We start from the raw sequence: 18,527 nt of genomic DNA on the forward strand, positions 1-18,527 counted from the left end.
TTGACAGCCGCCAGTCCAGTGGTATATAGTAAACGTAAGTGGGTAATAAACTAAAAGCTTGAAGGATCCAAAGTCGTATCGATTCGTGGATTCTCTAGCCGGCAGACTACACCACGAAGTGGCTGTGCAAGGGAAAAAAATCTTTCGAGTCATGCGGGTATATTCGGAACTGTTTCGCCTTATTTATTTAACACAGCTTTACTCATGGTTTATCGGTGTGACTAGCAACTAGTTTCTAGTCCTTCAACAAGGTGAGTTGAGTGGGTTCACACTAACGTGATGACGAGCACGGTATCACTGAAACTATTGTGACACTATTGGTGTTCAACACAAACACCCCGCGTCCCCCGCCCTATACAGCCGCGCACTACGTGCACAAATCCGCTTTATGAGACGTGACGTCATCGCGAACCCACCCAACCACCCAAATGGTACGAAACTAGTCGGTATTACATTATTACAGTTTACAGTTAAAACGTGAGTAAAGCCGTGTTAATAAATAAAGTTAGTAATATGTCTCACGAAAGATTAGTAATGAGCAAACCAAGTGCGGTATTTATAGATTTAGATAATCAAGAACCAGGGTTCAGCAATGTATGGTGTAAAAGCGGTATTGTAACGGGACGATTCACCTGATGTTAAGTGATCACCGGTGATCAAGTGAGTGATCATTCTCTTGCAACTCCAGAGGAATCACAGGAGCGTTGCGGCTATTTAAGTAAGTGTACGCGATTTTTGAAAGCACCCATTTCGCATGGGATCACCGCACAAATTCATTCGAAATCTAGATCGTAGAAAATAAATAAGCAGTTATTCAGTTCAACACAAATTAAAATATGTCTTCAAAGAAAAAACCACTTTCTAAGACAATAAAGTAAATGGCATTTTATTAGTTCTGCAAAAAGAAAAATTGTATAGAATCACCATTAAATTACAATTACAAATCAATTCAATGAGTCAATTTGAAACGAAGTGGAGACGTCGTAACGCTATTTGCCATATAAGTAAATGACGAATGTTTTTCTGTGGGCAATTATCTCAGACGAGGGATCAAGATATTCTGCGTAAAGATTTCTAGCTGCTGCCCGCGGTGTCGTTTGCTTGAACACTATAAAGCAGCATCAAAGTCAATCACCTAAAATACAATTCAAATAAATTCTAATTACACAAAAGTTTAAACATATATATGTTAAAAAAAATTGCAATCCACTAACCCCGTTATTCATAATGGTCCGCTAACTTTAAACAGCCGCTAAGGAGTGTTTTTTCTCATTCTGACTTAGGTCAATAGAAGAAGACAGAGTGAGAATTAGCAATGCTTTAAGTTAGCAGACTATTATGAATAAGGGGGTAAAACAATACAAGGCTGAAACATAAAAAATAACAACTATAATACTATTCAATTCCATATTGTAGTATCGTTTACGAAATCTTTAATACTGTAATAAGTCTGCGTTTAATAAAAGATTTAATTTTATTTATAGATAATTCAGATACTCATTTTGGTAATTTATTATAAAATTTAATAACATTGCATGCAAAATAATTGTTTATTTTACAGAACTTAGTAGGGGGCACTGTTAGCTTGTAGTTATGTCTAGAGTTAAAATTATGGTTGTCGTTTATGTTACTATATAAGTTATAATGTTTATGTACGTGGAAGAGATTGCTGTAAATATATTGGCGGTACATCAATACATAACGTAAAAAAAATAGCTTACCGCTGTCTGTACCTATCTATGCTTAGATCTTTAAAACTACACAATGGATTTTGATGCGGTTTTTTTTAATAGATGGAGTGATTCAAGAGGAAGGTTTATATGTATAAAACATGCATAATATAGTAGAGAAATACTGATAATTTTTGAGGTTTCTAATGTGGTGTCGTAAATATGAAAAAATTGCGCTAAATTGCAAACGCGCTGGCTGAACTCCACGCGACGGACAAACATAATGTACTACATTATAGCACACCTTAAAAAGATCTACAAAAAAGTTCAGAATAGTAGCTATATATCTCTCATCTCTTAGGGATAACCCACAATATCCATTTTTTATCCTTAACTCTTTACGAGAAATAATAGCTAATTTACGAAGCGATTTTAAGCAATACACCATTAATCCTTATCCAATTAAATACAATTAATTGTGCATTTAATAAAATATGAATTCAATTTATTTAGTAGTTTTTCCAATTCATTGCCTGGATATACCTACAGACTAACGGACAAACAGATAATTTTTTTTAAAGCACTATTCTGATTCGGTATTTTTGTAAAGGACACATTTTTTTTGTGCAAGCGGAGGACAAACCAGCGTAAGCCAAGTATTATTTAAAAAATATTCATTGTATACCTATTACTATATAATATATAAAATTCTCGTGTCATGGTGTCAAACTTTGAACTCCTCCGAAACAGCTTGACCGATTCTCATGACATTTTGAGTGCATATTGGGTAGGTCTGAGAATCGGACAACATCTATTTTTCATCCCCCTAAATGTTAAGGGTGGTCCCCACGAAATTTTTTTTATTAATTTTTTTGACAGTTTTTTTAAATTTGTTTGATTATGAGTCAGCATTAAAAAATATATACAACTTCAAATTTCACCCATCTACGATCTACAGTTACTTTTGTATTCATTTATGTAACAGTTAATTTTCGCGATTTTAATATCGGCAATACAACGTTTGCTGGGTCAGCTAGTAATATTATATATGTATAGATTACAATTGCATGTAAGCTTACTTGATTTAATTATGTAATAATATTATATACTATTGCATAGATTTTTAGTATCTACATATATTAATTTAAATAAACCACTTTATAAATGATTAAATTGCGTGTAACTGAGTTTTTACATTTGATTTTGCGTAAATGTTACATTTTTATTATTATTTTAATAAACCCGACGTATCATGACCTTTTCAGAGCACGTTTTCAGGAGGACCGTTATCGGCCGGGCTAACTAAAATAATAATAAAAATGTAACATTTACGCAAAATCAAATGTAAATCTCAGTTACACGCATTTTAATCATTTAAAAAGTGTTTTATTTTTTTTATTTATATTTTTTATTTGATACTTAATTTTAATTTACTTATGTCATGTATAAATATTATAATATTCTATACATCAAGACACGATGAAAGGCAGATAAAGCGGCGATGTTTACATTTAAGGTTGTCTGAACGACGAAAGGTCATGTGTGTCGAGCCTTATTAAGAGCTCTGATAGCTATCGATGAGACCTTTACTACAATACATCATTAGAGTGGATATTGTAGAAAAATTATTATTAAACAATTTTGTTGGAAAGCAAAATATATGATGAAAATATATGAATATTTATTTATACAAATGGTCGCCTATAGGTCATATTAAAAGTGCGCTATAAAATATAATATACGATTGTATAGCGCATATCATATTTTTGGTCTAATTTAATAAATTAAAAATAAATTAAAATATAGAAGATGGATAAGGCTTGACTTTATTATATTAAAATCAGGCGAGTAATAGCACAGTATACATATGTATCAGTACGGAAACTAAGCCTTGTTGATAAAATACCTACCTATATGTGCGTACTCCATTGAAGCAATAGGGTTGTCAGGTTATTTTTCAAACCGACTTTAAAAAAGGAGTTTTGGAACGAAGTTCCTTATGGGGCCTTGCAGAGCGTAAAAAAGTAAAAAGCGTAAGATTTTTATGTATAGTGTATGTATGATAGCTATACAGTGTATAATGCGATATTATTGTCTACATGATGATAGTTATGTAATGTTTTTAAACAACATTGAATGATTTTCTTGGAAATATTTCTTACGAAAGTTTTTTTTAACTTACGTTGAAATCTTTTATTTGTAATATTGACGGGAAGCTTTGAAATACGTTGTTTAAACTTTTACCGTTGAAGTTTCACTTCTACCACAGTCTTAAGAAACTCTTCCCTGCAGTCATCCCACCACATAGACATGTGACGGGAAAATTATTGTTTTCGTGATGTCTACTGTGGTAATAGGCAGCCCAAAGCTTTGAACCAAAGTTAATTAAAAGAAAAACGTCAAAAACTTTATATTAGTTATCAAAGATGATGTAAATGTCTTCTCATAAAAAAAAATTAACAAAAAAACAACCGACTTCAAAAACACTATTCCAAACTGTCAAACAGTTTGTTATCATAGAACATGACGTGTTTTGAATAGTTATTGTATAAAGTCACCGTAACTTTAAAATTTATCTTTTTATTTTATGTTTATTTAGAATTATTGTTCTCATGTAAGTGAACTTTTGTTCTATTTCAGAAATAAACTATTTAAACCTAGATTAGATTAAGGATTGCGCTCCAACTAGGTACCGCAGGCGTAGTACCCCAAGCGGCTGCTTAAGCCAGTCTCGAACAATGTGTGACGTTAAAGCGCCATATGTTCTGTTAAACTTTGCTAATAATTCAAACTAAAATGCCGGGTTGCGTAAAGAAATAAGAAAGACACTGGGATCACATATCATCAGTAAGTATTTTGTATTTTATTAATTTAAATGTAAAATAACAGGAAGCGTAGGTATGTAAGTTACAAAATTTGAAAGATGCCATTGAGTTTCAAGATGCCACGCACACAAGCATTTTTACAAATAGCTAATATACACTACAATATAAAGTTGCTATAATAAAAAACGCTATTGTTCTTAGGTAGTACGGCATCTAGTTGGAGCGCAGTGGAGACCAATCCTTAATCTAAGCCTAAACATAAGCCTAAGTATCATCTTTATGTACTCTCAAGTTTCTACGACTTGTGCATTCCTTTCTTCGAACGTTGGTATTTTATAGGCATGATAAACGCTTACTCATTCAAAAGAGGAATGTTGTAAAATGATGAGACATTCAGTTCATATGACTGGCCTTATATGAAACGTCGACGTAGGTGAGCTGATCTATAGTAAGTTAGAAAGTATTTTGTGGGGTGTTGTATATTATGATTTTAGAACAAGATCCCAGAAAATGTTCAAAATAAATGTATTACGAAATTCAAAACAATTGTTAAAAAATCGTTTGTGTGGTAAAGTTTACTATATCATAAATGGCTTTCTTAATGATAACACTGATTGGGAATAGAACGACCTCCCACCCACAGGCTATTAAATAATAAATTTTATTGATCGATTTTACATTGTATCCATATTTTCATAAAAAAAGCCCGCCGAGTTTGTTGCGCCCGTTCTTCTCAGGTCTGAGGCATACCTTTTGGAATAGGTGGTAGTTTTTGACTTTCAATAAGTGATTTTATATAATACTTAGAATAAAAATATTTGAATTTACGTACCCATATCAATTAAATATAAGAGTCGGCGTTGATATAAAGTGGATCAGTCTGCTAAATGAATCCATGGATCCGTTTGATGATATTATGTGGCCATGCAAAGCTACAAACAAGTTCTTTTTTTCTTACTGTTTTATCACCCCGAAAAATCACACATACACTACAAATTTATATTATAGTTTCTGTTAATTCTTTTCTATAACTGGCTTAAGGTGATGTCAAGTATAAATATATATCTAACACATAACCTATAATAGGATTTTTATGAAATAAATGGATAAACGAGCGTAAGGGTCACCTGATGGTATATAATATGTAATTACCGCCGCACGTGTCTTGCGAAGCGAGAAGCGTTACCGGGTTTGATGAAAATAAGGGATGAGCCGAACAGGTTGTTCAGCTGATGGTAAATGATACGCCCTTCCCATTACAATGCAGTGCTACTCAGGATTATTGAAAATCCTAAAAATTCTGAGCAGCACTACAACTGCGCTCGTTGAGACATAGATTCCCTTCCCTAAGGCGCCCTTCAGACCGAAACACAGTAATGCTTCACGGCAGAAATAGGCGTCGTTGTGGTACCCATAATCTAGGCGGCATCATAGTGCAAAGGAGCCTCCCACTGGGCACAGGCAATCATATATAACAATCGAGTCGAGTTAGTAAGTCTTTTGTTGGGCGATGTATATAATTCTACATTATAATCCCAGAAAATGTACAAGACAAATGTGTTACGAAATTTAAAAGAATTGTTAAAAAACGTTTGTGTGGGAAAGGTTATTAAAGTATAAACGATTTTCTTAATGCCACCACGTACTGGGAATAAAGCGAACACCCTCAGGCTCTTTAATTATAAATGTTTATTGTACGATATCACATTATAATCCATAATTTATATTAAAAAAAAGCCCGCTGAGTTTCTTGCGCCCATTATTCTCAGGTCTGAGGCAGTCTCTTTTGAATGGGTGGTAGTTTTTGACGTTCAATAAGTGATTTTAAATACTATTTTGAATAAAAATATTTGAATTTGAATCATAAAGTAACATGAAATCATTGTAAATAAAACATCAGACACGCTACAATGCAAGAAATATTATTAACAGTCCGTTTCATTGAACAAAGATCGCCGTGGCATGATATGTCTGCTGGCAACGAGCCAACAATTATTAAACAAACATTGTTTAATGAAAAAACATTCAAGTGTCTATTATATCAATAGTTTTCAATTGGTTTGGTTAGATAGTAGACAACGATTTGTCTAGAGGCTATTAAGAGGGCAAACAAATGACCCAAATGATAATGAAAACTGATAGGGCTCAGTGAAATTCGCATTCGAATTTCAAAATTTTAAAATTTCTTTATTAGTACCAAAAATATTACGTAATTTGGATGGAACCTTCTTTTATATGACCAAACCTGTGGTCAGAAGATTCCATAATCATATATCCCCCACCATAATCATTTATTAGGTACCTACTTAGCATTTGATTAATTATATTATGTACTAATGCGATAATCTTTAAAACGAAAACTTCTACACACCAAAACCTCCATCACACATAATCTGAGCAATATGAAATGCGAAAAGCTAAAATGTATTCAAACTATGATTATAAAATTCATTAAGTAATTTATACACTGTTTACGTTCTCACTTACGTTTGAAAACGCATAAAAAACAAGGTAAATCGGCTTATCGCCCGAAAATCCCGTCGAAATACCTTTAAATGTTGTAACATAATGTTGTAAATAACATCCAAATTTAACGACGTTATGTGCGTATTAATTACGTTTATTGTAATATGAGACACCCGATATACAGATAGGTATACAAAAATAAATAAATACCAAAAACATTGCAACATTATTTTCAAGAAATCGATATCTTTCATTGATAACCATTTTCAAGATGATTATTGATGCGGTTATTTTAGGAAATAACTTAAGCGTTTCAATCGGATAAATGTTTTATCATTTAAATTACGTACTGAATTTGTAAAGTGTGTCAACAAAACGCTGGATGTCATATTAAGTAGTACTAATGCTGACCCGACAATATTGTATATAGACCAGTGCCGCAGCCCTTAAAAAAGGTTTTAAAAGTGAAAAAAAAATATAGTAGGATGGAACCCCTTTGGAAATGGAAGAGAATATAACAAAAATGAAAGGAAAAATAAATTACGGGCGATTTTGGACAGTTTTGCCGGAAATCGAGATAAACAGTTTTTTCCCCCCCTTTTCCACTTCCCGACCTCATCTCGCTCATAATTTATTTTTCCTTCCATTTTTGTTATATTCTCTTCCATTTCCAATGGGTTTGATCTTACTATTATTTTTTTGGTTTCAAAAATTATCGACACTGGTTAATACCACAACTACACCACACGCCAGACTTAAGTATCATGCTCAGTACTAGGACGCGTGGCGAGGGCCCTTCCCGGTCCTGTCTATCGTCAACGTGAACATGGTCCAAAAGGATGTTGTTATATCCAACCCATACCGCCTGTTGACGACAGGCAAGAGAAAGCGTTAGCATTGTACGAAAAACAGTCTGCTGAAATTCCATAACCCTTCTAGCAGAAAATACTTGTTTTTGAGTAATCCTTACAAATTTATGAAATAAATGTTTCATATAGAACCTCCATTTCATGCGCGAGGTTTCTGTTGTAATGTTTTCTTTATTTTTACAATTTATGATTACATTATAAACGGCCAAAGTTAAAGTATAATGTGTGCAAAAAACTAGATACTTGGAGGGTTAAACTGAATTTGTTTATTGAAATTTGTATCTTCTGCTTCAATAAAAACCTAGATACAAAGCAGAAGAAAACTATGAGTTTTTAGTTTTTATATTTTTTTTAAAGATGCGTTAAAATGCCATACTCACATTTGAGCGTTTGTATATAATATAATATATGGGTTAGCCGTTCTTAAAAGTTGCCAGAGGAGTTCTTTCACAGGTTGCCGGCTAGTCCACAACAGCGAATTTTTCCTCCATGAAGCAGTGAAATTACACGGCTAATGAGACGCAACTGCGTAGGGCGTATCATTTACCATTCATTAACTATAAGATCGCTTGTCCACCTATTAAAGAATATACCAAAGTAGAGATTTTCTTACTGTACTGGTAGCATCCAGTTATCACAATGGCCCTGAGTCTTGGTGACCGAATGTAGCAAATATTGTTATACATATTATATCAGAAGCGGTAAACGGTTATAACCTTAGCAGGCTCAGTTAAGTATTGATTAACGCGTAAGTGGGTGTCAATTAGATCATCGAACATCTTGCCGATATCATGAATCATAGATTATCTCCGAAATTCACATTCAAATCTATTTATTCAAACATATCATCGAAAATCATTTCATACAACACAACACTAAATGTAAAACTTGTGTACAAAAGAGTACGCAAATACCGTATTAAGTAAAAACAGGACAATGCACTCAGTACACGTGCTATAAGGTAAATACGTTGTTTGTGTGAAATTCGCGAATCGCGGGTCGATCGACCGACCGTTGCCGATGTTGTGAGAGAACTGAGGCGAGTTTAACTTGCAGTGCGTATGCGCAGGATAACAATTTAAATAAGGCTTCCTACACACTGTTCATAAATAATGATATTTACTCTACGAGAGGGTTAACCGAGAACTGTATAATGCGAAAGTTCGTCATTCCTGAATGTGAAAATGAAGCAATAGCTTTATTTCCTGTGTGATTTCTATTTTTATAGTCCCGATCACTAATAACTATGTTGTCGGCCTGTCTGTGTAAACCATAGAAATCTATCTAAGAAGGCACTATAAGTGACACAGCCGCGTTAAGTAGCTTCTTATAGGTGACTTACAAACCACTAAGGAGTAAGTAGTAGCATAATTCGAATCAGCGAACGTGAATGTCTAACTGCGGAAACTTTAATAAAATATTACATTTCATCAATTAGTATTTTTGGCCCGGTGGCAAGACGAGATTGTATCCAACGCAGGGAGAGACTGGATGAGGGGGTCCAAATTAGAAGGAGATTAAATGGCATAAGTAATAGATTTATTAAAGTTAAATAGTAATATAATTATAAAATATCAAACTAAGTAATTTTGTGTAACTTTTTATGTAACTATTGTGGAATTTAATAAAGCTATTTTATTAGTATTTATTATTATTAAACTGCTGATTTTAAATATATATAATATGGCGATTATTTTCACTACGAGATTCTTAATTTATTTGTATTGCTGTCATTTTACACACCATTGCTGCACAAATGTTTTAAATTCGGAGTGCAAGCGTACAACAATGTTATAACGTAATGTGTAATAGGCACACTCGTCCCGCAAGGAATTAGTATTAATTTATCTTACCTCATTACTTATATTTGTATGTTCTATCCCTAACATATTAATAGCCCTAGCATAGACGTTTATAAATGACGAACGCTTTCAGATTACGAAAATAGATCACAATATATAAATTAAGTGATCAATTACGATATGTTGATCATAAACCAATAAGCATTCAGACTCCCGAACCCGAAAACCTTTGTTGACTGAACAGTTTGCATGCGGATATTTAAGTATTAGGAGTCTTCTCGGTTTAAAGGCAATGGTCTTGACTCTAGATGCTTTTTAGAACTGAAATACAAAATCTCCGCTTCTAAATTAAATCAATCAAAAGAAAGTCTTTAAATAAATATTTGAACAAGCAGGAGCAGCAAAATCTATAAAGCCATTGTAGGTACTAGAATTATTATATTTGGCGAGCTACAAGGTGTTATCAAAGCACTACTATAGAGATCAAAAAATCATACTTGCGCATTACTAGTCATTACATATTATAAAACTAAGTCTTTTGAGATATAACAAAACAATGTATGGTGGAATTGTGTATCTTATAAAGGTCTGATACTGTTTACACAAATCAAGATATTAATCCTTATCATTACATTACTATATAATATAAAATCATCAGAAATACATCTTTTGTTCCACTTTTAACTCATTGATATTAATTTCACATTTCCGATATCTTTTGACTAAGTACATTATTCTCAAATACTTAGGTTCATCTTTTCTTTTCTATTGACTGAACAGCGTCCTTCGGGTCAGCTAGTTACATTATAAATATTGTAATGTGAAATCAAAACTATAAACGCCAAAATTAAACAAATTCAGTTAATAATAATTAAAAGGAAACTTTTCCAATATATTTATAACGCCAGAATTACTTGAAAGTTTAAACAAAAACAAAAACATTTTACGCAAAGTTTTAGGCAGTATTCAAATACACTGCATATCTATTTCTATAGTATGTATTTCACAGTGAAATATTCATCTAGTCTATTAGTGTGTGGACTTCCTTAGTATAGCGCCCAGTGCATGTAATTTTATTGGATGCACGACAAGTTAATTAATTATTTGGATTACCGAGAAAGGTGACTGACCATTTCTTCAAACATCAACATCCGGTTTAAAAATAATAGTATCTTATGGTTTTCATTTCTCCACCGATTTACATAACAAATATGTAATGTTTACGAGTTTGTTCTACTTTGTTCTATCGTCTTAAGTTAAACGGAACTTGTTATCACTCACACTTGACTATGTCTCTTTGAAATATAATTAATTATTTTCCTTTACAGAAATGCGTAACGGGGATGGTTAGAATTGAAGCACATCAGATTTTGCTTCTTCTAGGTTTTATGAGATATGAAGGACTTAGTGTATGTATGTATAAATTCGCAATTCTATACGAATCACAGAACGCGTGTCAGTATTTATTTTCAATTCATTATACTGGCACCGCTTCTTCTCTCTCAGAGCGCCATTTGTTTCCGAAGCGGTAGTAGTATCTAGTATATTAGAAATGCCATCAAAAAGAATTCTAAAGGAATCAATTTGGAGAAAATAAATGCCTCTTATGCCTTTTGTATATCCGAGTGCCCGCTCGTCGCATTATCATACTACTATTTATGTTTTAGTCAATACTAGTAGTCATCATCATCAGCTGGAAGACGTCCACTGCTGGACAAAGTCCTCCCCCAAAGATCTCCATGACAATCGGTCCTGCGCTGCCCTTATCGAACGTAATTCGGTATCTTGATCAGATCGTCGGTCCATCTTGTCCATGTCATCCGGTACTAGTAGAACATAGTCAAAACGAATAAAAAAAAACTGAAAAACACGTTTTAAAAGAATACCGAACTAAAAAAAAAGATAACAATTTTAATAAGCATAAACTATGAATTATGTGATGAGGTAACAACAAATATGTATTTTATGATTGTTTTTTTTTGGTTTTTTCGTCGATGATAATGTCGGAGACACGCGCTGTCTTTGGCACAAAGACATTATTCATTGGATTGCAGAACTAACATAAGTAACAATATGTAAAATATATATCGCATGAGTACATATATATGGTTTGATTTAACGCAAAATTAACTCTGAAACACCCCTTAATTTACAATAATACAGAAATGCCAAAGATTGGTAAAATAATGAATGAATTTCAATTCGTAGAACGCCATCTTGCTAAATCTAAAATTAGGAGACTTCCTCTTGCAGCCTTCGAAAATATCAAACAAAATATTGAAAAAAAAACAAAACATTGTTTTATAAACATGGCGTATTAAAATAAAAAATAATTATAAAAACGCTTTGATGGAATCCTTTGATGGCCGCAATTCTCTCCCTATCCGGTTTACAATAAACCTCTGCCCTTAAAGGGAAGCAGTTTTAAACGAAAACAACTTTGAGATATTATGTGAACAAAATCGTCTGGCCATGTCCTTTTATGGCTCAAATAAAATGAAAATCGAACGTTGGGATTTCAATGCAGCTTTCAAATCAAAAAGCCATTGACGTAGTTATAATTCTTTTGCAGTATACGTAATACTTATACTTACTTACTTTAACTTAAAATAGACAATCATAATATTTTTTTTTATGAAAATAAGGGTCGAGACGAGCAGGACGTTCAGCTGATGGTAATTGATACGTCCTGCCCATTTTAATGACAATGCAGTGCCGCTTAGGATTCTTGAAATACCCCAATATTCTGAGCTGCACCACAACTGCACTCGTCACCTAGAGACATAAGATGTTAAGTCCCATTTGCCCAGTAATTTCACTAGCTACGGCGCCCTTCGGACCGAAGCGCAGTAATGCTTACACATTACTGATTCACGGCAGATATAGGAGCCGTTGTGGTACCCATAATCTAGCCGGCTTCCTGTGCAAAGGAGCCTCTCACTGGTGTAATATATGTATAGCAAAGCATTGTAGCAAAGCAAAGTGCAGTTCGCTTTAGGTACCTAACCGTACTTACTGTACGTCCGCCCATCTGTCTGTTACCCAGTTGGGTGATATGATAAGCCGCAATACCAACTTAACTAAATATGCTGTATGGCAAAAGAAAAGGCCGATGCTCAGCTTGTGTTGTAAATTATACAAGGTAGTGGCCGCAGCGCTGATTTTGAGCTATCTTTTACCTGTTTAAGTATCGGTAAACAATAAAATTTTAAAAAGGAAAAAAAAACACATTGATACACTTACATGTCTGCCCTTTTCTTTTTTTATAATGTTTTTATAATTTAATAATAAATTAATACGCAGTTACAATTAAATGCAAAAAATTTTTCGAATCATGTACCTACACTCAAACGGCCCTTAAAGTTTAAGACTAACATTCAAAATAGTCTGCTAACTTAAGCATTGCTAATTCTCACTCTGTCTTCTTCTATTGACCTAAGTCAGAATGAGAAAAAACACTCCTTGGCGGCTGTTACTTAAATTAAATTACTGAATTTACCATATGTTTGTAAAAAGTTGAGCTCGTGAGAAGAACATACGAGAAACTAAATATTCCACCTGGAATAGACTCGAACAACTGGCTGATAGAACCAGTAACTGATGCATAACATTACAATGCCTCTTAGTATTCTTGATTGAAACCAATATTCAGAGCGGCGTCACAATTACGCTCGTCACTTTGAGACAAAGATGTTACGTCTTATTACCCCAGTTATTTCACTAGACACGGCGTCATTCAAACAGATACAATAATTCTTGCATAATTAATTATTTTCTCACAGCAGAAAATACGTAATTTCAATATGTAAATTCATATCTTGCATTAAAGGATGCTGAATAACAAGAAACTGCCTAACCATTTATATCTGTTTCAGCTTAACATCTACTAAAAGACAGACGAGTTGGAGGCTCCTTTGCACAGGATGCTGGCTAGTTTATGGGTACCACAACGGCGCCTATTTCTGCCGTGAAGCAGTAATGTGTAAACATTACTGTGTTCCGGTCTGTGTTCCGGGCAAATGAGACTTAACATCTTATGTCTCAAGGTGACGAGCGCAATTGTTGTGCCGCTCTGAATTTTTGGGGTTCTTCAAGAATCCTGGTTGGCATTGCATTGTAATGGGCAGGGCATATCAATTACCATCAATTGAAAGTCAAAAAAAAGATAAATTAATTATAAATAAAAATGTAGTAAATAGCTTAAAAAAACTTGGGAATCGCACTCCTTTTCTTTCAACAACAACCATAAAAAAGCATAATAAAATAACAACCCACTTTCTACTCCCTGGGATCACATTAAACTATACCTCAGCGTTAAACGGAGCAAAATAACTTCATTCTTAGATTCCCTTGTGAAAATTGTATCAATTTGTAGGAACCTTCGCAAGGCACCTAAGGGTACCTGACTGGCTAATGAAGACTCTGCTATGAATACATATTGGTGCATTAGTGTCCCAATCATTCTGAATAATTAATATGAACAACGGTTTTAGCAGTGAAGACGTTTCCATAGAGTAATGAACTTTCTTAGACAATCGCATTGCCGAATTGAGTTTTTATATCTTTACTAACTGACCCAGCAAACGTTGTATTGCCATATAAAGTAATAAGAAAAAATCAATAAATAAATTATTAAAGTTTGTTTTTACCTCTTGAGAAAGTTAGAAAGATATAAAGATTCTAATTAGTTATTCATTTTAAACTATTCTTTCAATTTAATTTCTGAACGACGGGGGACACATCAAAGGAAAAACAAAGTTGCTGTTTTTATTAAATTTCGAGCATTTTCATATTTATTCACCTTTAAAACCTTCTCTGGACCTCCACAAATAATTCAAGACCAAAATTAGCCACATCGGTCCAGCCGTTCTCGAGTTTTAGCGAGACTAACGAACAGCAATTCATTTTTATATATATATAGATTTATAAGAACAACAGAATTTCCTAGTTGTTAAGCTTGCGACAGACTTTAAAATGTAATTTATATGTTCATGACATTCCTTAATGACAACAATTTGTGGTGTAGTCGAGTTCACGAGTAAAAAGCGTATCTTATGAACAGCCCAATTTTGTTATTAGTACTAGGCGAACATAAGTGTAGCAGAGATAGCAAAATCTTTTTGGACATTGACGTTGTAGTAGACTTGTACTTGACCTTGAACAAAGCTGATATCGACTCGCTTTAGAAATCTCTAGAACAAGATGTAATTAAATTTTAGATGAAAACATTTCTGAAATCCAATAAATATATGTAAGTATACATATAAGTTCTCATGAGATTAAATTACGTCATTAAAATAATTTTCATTTTTAACTTCAGAATTTTGCCCGTATTAAGTGTATGAAGTACCGATCTGGTATCTTTTATGGCACAGAGAGGCACATGCTGCCTTCATTCTCTTAAAAGCTGAGGTAATAAAGGAAGTGAAGAGAAAACGTGAAATACATTATCGAAAACCATAGTACTACTTATCCCCTTATTCATAATGGTCCGCTAACATTAAACAGCCGCTTAGGTGTGTTTTTTCTCATTCTGACTTAGGTCAATAGAAGAAGACAGAGTGAGAATTAGCTATCCTTTAAGTTAGCAGACTATTATGAATAAGGGGGTTAGTGTTTAAACAGAAAATCTAAATTAACTGAATCGTAAATTATTTATGCGGCGAAATATGTCAAAATTCTTGTGTATCTTTGGACTACTAAGATGGATAATTGAGCATCCTTAACAAATATCTATGCATTGGCTTTTAAGGGCATAAATATCTACTGTTTTATTTTAAAGTTGTATCTTGATCCGCTTTAATTGCATTATAAATTATAATCATTTGTGGGCTTGCTTTATAAGCATTAGTTTTGTAATTTTTAGTTATCATGCGTAGGTATGTTATAACATGGTTCGTCATGCTCATTAAATGGCATAACTTGCGGCGGCGTCATGGGCCGGGTCGTCTCCTTCCCTCAAATATGTGCGAAGGGAATGATGGCTGGTACATCAACACTGGTGCGTTAACTCGTCAACGGGTGCTTCTTGTGGTGCCAGGTCGACCTGTTATAGTTAATAAATCATTGTTTTTGTTGGATGTAATTTCTTTATGTGACAGTAATCACGACCATCAGGTTCACGAGGGATATTTACACAAACAATGAATTGAAGGTCTAAGGGTCGATGAATCCAATATACGATAATTTATATTTATACAATTAATTCATTATTATATTTCATGAATTAATTTATATTATTTAAACACGACTTATATTATATTGGATGCAGCACCTTACAAACTAATTTGTTATGTATATTACAGCCATTGTAAAATACTCCAATTGATTGAAAAGAGGTTGAGTTCCTTGTATGTTCTTCTCACTAGCTCAACTTTTTACGAATATATTATGGTAAATTGAGTAATTTAAAAGAAATATTTGTAGTGACGATTCAAAGATGCTTTTGAATAAAGGTTATTAAACTTTGATTTTGAGGACCAAAATCGGTCGGTTTGTATCTGGTAATAGTGGACAAAAATATAAAAGACTTGGCAAGTTATTTATTATTTTATTATAAACTTATTATATTGATCATGATGAAAGTTGAAATATTAATCAGGTTTCTAATTAGAGATAAATGTTATTTACAGTTTGTCTACAGATTCCTAAGTCTATCCACTTTTTATTAATTAAGCATCTAGAGTTGCGTGAAATTTATTGTGAAATTGCTAAATTGCTGGAACTGGTAGACGCCGCTTAACCATTTCATAAACATTAAGGAATAAAAAATGAAAGAGCATTGTCGCATTCGTGGATGTAACTATTAATATCTCTAAGTAAGAGTCGGGCTACGTACAGGGTATAAGATTTAAAAAAAAAATGTAAAAGAATAATTTTGTATAGGTAATTAATTGTATGCGGCTGTTTTAAATCTGCCATCTTGATTTTCTTATTTGTTGTTATTGGGGTTTATAAGATATAGCCCGCTGACATACAGCCGGATAGATCGGTATCTATCTTTCTAAAAGGCCGGCAATGCTCCTGTGATTACTCTGGTGTTGAGGAGAATGTTGACTGCGGTGATAGCTAACATCAGCTGACCCATCCTCTTACTTGTCTTCCTCTTTCATAAAATAGTTCGGGTAGATAGATTCTTTATAGTAATTTATTATTTCAGTTCTTCCTCAATAAGTAGTCCACATGTAGTCTGAATTAAATATGTGTTAACAGTCATTAGTGCTACTTACTCACCAACAGTTGTCTCACCTGCGGCCAAACGCGAGACATTAAACCGCTTGGTTTTTTATCAAATATATTTATTCAAAATATGATTTAAGATGACCTAACATCAAAAACTACCGTACCTAACCTACAAACTAACTATCCATTCGAAAATGTATGTCCAGACCTGAGAAGAACGGGAGCAAGTCCTCAACGGGCTCATATTATTTCAACAGAATATAATTTAGTACAATAAAATCTAAAATGAAAAAGTCTGACGGCGGTCGATCCATTCCCAATCTGTTAGTTACCTTTACCAAATAAACGTTTTTAACAATTCTTGTCAATTTCATAACACATTTGTTTTGTATATTTTCTTAGATCATGTTGTAAGAGCATATACATCGCCCAACAAAAGGCTTACTAACTTGATTTAACTGAGCAGTAGGCATAACAAGTATAATATGTTCGTTACTGTTTTGAAAATCATGATTGACACAGTTCCTAGCAAGTCTATCTGTTATGTTTATGTATCTATCAGTCTATTATCAAGAATATATTGAGATGCAACAGTTAAAATGTTTCTTTTATGAAATTTTTCAGGCCGTCCAAATTATAGCTCTCATCGAAGTCTACTAGGTTAACAACTCTCACTGAATTATAACATTGGATCTAATATTGCCACAGTCATCATCATCATCATATCATCATATCAGCTGGAAGACGTCCACTGTTGGACAAAGGCTTTGCAGAACTTTGGGGGAGCCCAAAGTTCTGCACGACGATCGGACCTGCGTTGCCCTCATCCAACCCAATCCGGAGATCTTGACCAGATCATCAATCTTCTGGGGTCCTGTCAACTCTGTGTCTACCGGTACGTGGTCGCCATTCACGGACTTTACTGCCCCAACGGCCATCTGTCCGTCAAGCTATGTGCCCTGCCCACTGCCACTTCAGTTTCGCAATCATTTGAGCTATTTCGGTGACTTTGGTTCTCCTACGGATCTCCTTATTTCTGTGGCAACAATAAATGTGGACTTGCCACAGCGCACTCTCAAAATTTCCGCTTAGAACTGGTATCAAGTTATAATTACTCAACGTAATCAAAAGCTGAGCCCTAGTTTCTAGAAGTGACACGCGGACGTGGGCAAAGGTACCGAGAACTGGCAATTAAACATTGTTTATATAAATGTCGACATATACGCTTAAACTATGTTTAGATCTGAGATCTATCTTCAAATCGTATTTATGTTGTTCTGGAGACGGGATTACGATATTGCTTTAATGTCTTTGATAGACTAGCTCAAGCAATATGAAATATGATGCATAAGAGCTTTGAAAATGTATTTTAGCAGTCACTGAGTCGCTATTTTGTTGTTACTTATTTGCTTACTGCTTTTATATTGTTTCTAAATATAACTTCCATTATTTTCTCAACAATGAATGGCATTCACATTTAGCTTATAGAAAATAAATAGACATATAAGACTCCCCGGCTCTTTTTTACATGCTATAAGAATTTTAAAGGATAATTTTAAGGACCTTTAAAGAAAATTTCGTGTATGATTTATTATCCATTAGGTACGCCAGCTCAATTTGATATAGCTTTCTTTGCGGAAGCGCCTTTTTCTTACGACTTACTAAGTTACAAAATTGCGATTAGTTTTTTAGGATGACAGGTAAGTAGGTAGA

At 33.7% G+C, this 18,527-nt stretch overlaps 1 protein-coding gene across 3 annotated transcripts in view; it reads right to left on the bottom strand.

The window, feature by feature from the left end:
• The window catches only part of LOC126968051 (protein sprint), a 331,292-nt gene that overhangs the window by 196,161 nt on the left and 116,604 nt on the right, over window positions 1–18,527 (bottom strand). Inside the window, exon 1 of one of the 3 annotated variants that reach the window (XM_050812830.1) lies at window positions 8,745–8,859. The exons of 1 other annotated variant lie outside the window; for it this stretch is intronic. The gene's annotated coding sequence lies outside the window, so the exon portion shown is untranslated. Of the gene's footprint in view, window positions 1–5,327; window positions 5,354–8,744; window positions 8,860–18,527 lie in introns of those variants that run through there. One more of the 3 variants, XM_050812832.1, reaches the window with a different exon arrangement.

The sequence above is a fragment of the Leptidea sinapis genome, chromosome 14, assembly GCF_905404315.1.
Source record: "Leptidea sinapis chromosome 14, ilLepSina1.1, whole genome shotgun sequence".
Lineage (NCBI taxonomy): Eukaryota > Metazoa > Arthropoda > Insecta > Lepidoptera > Pieridae > Leptidea > Leptidea sinapis.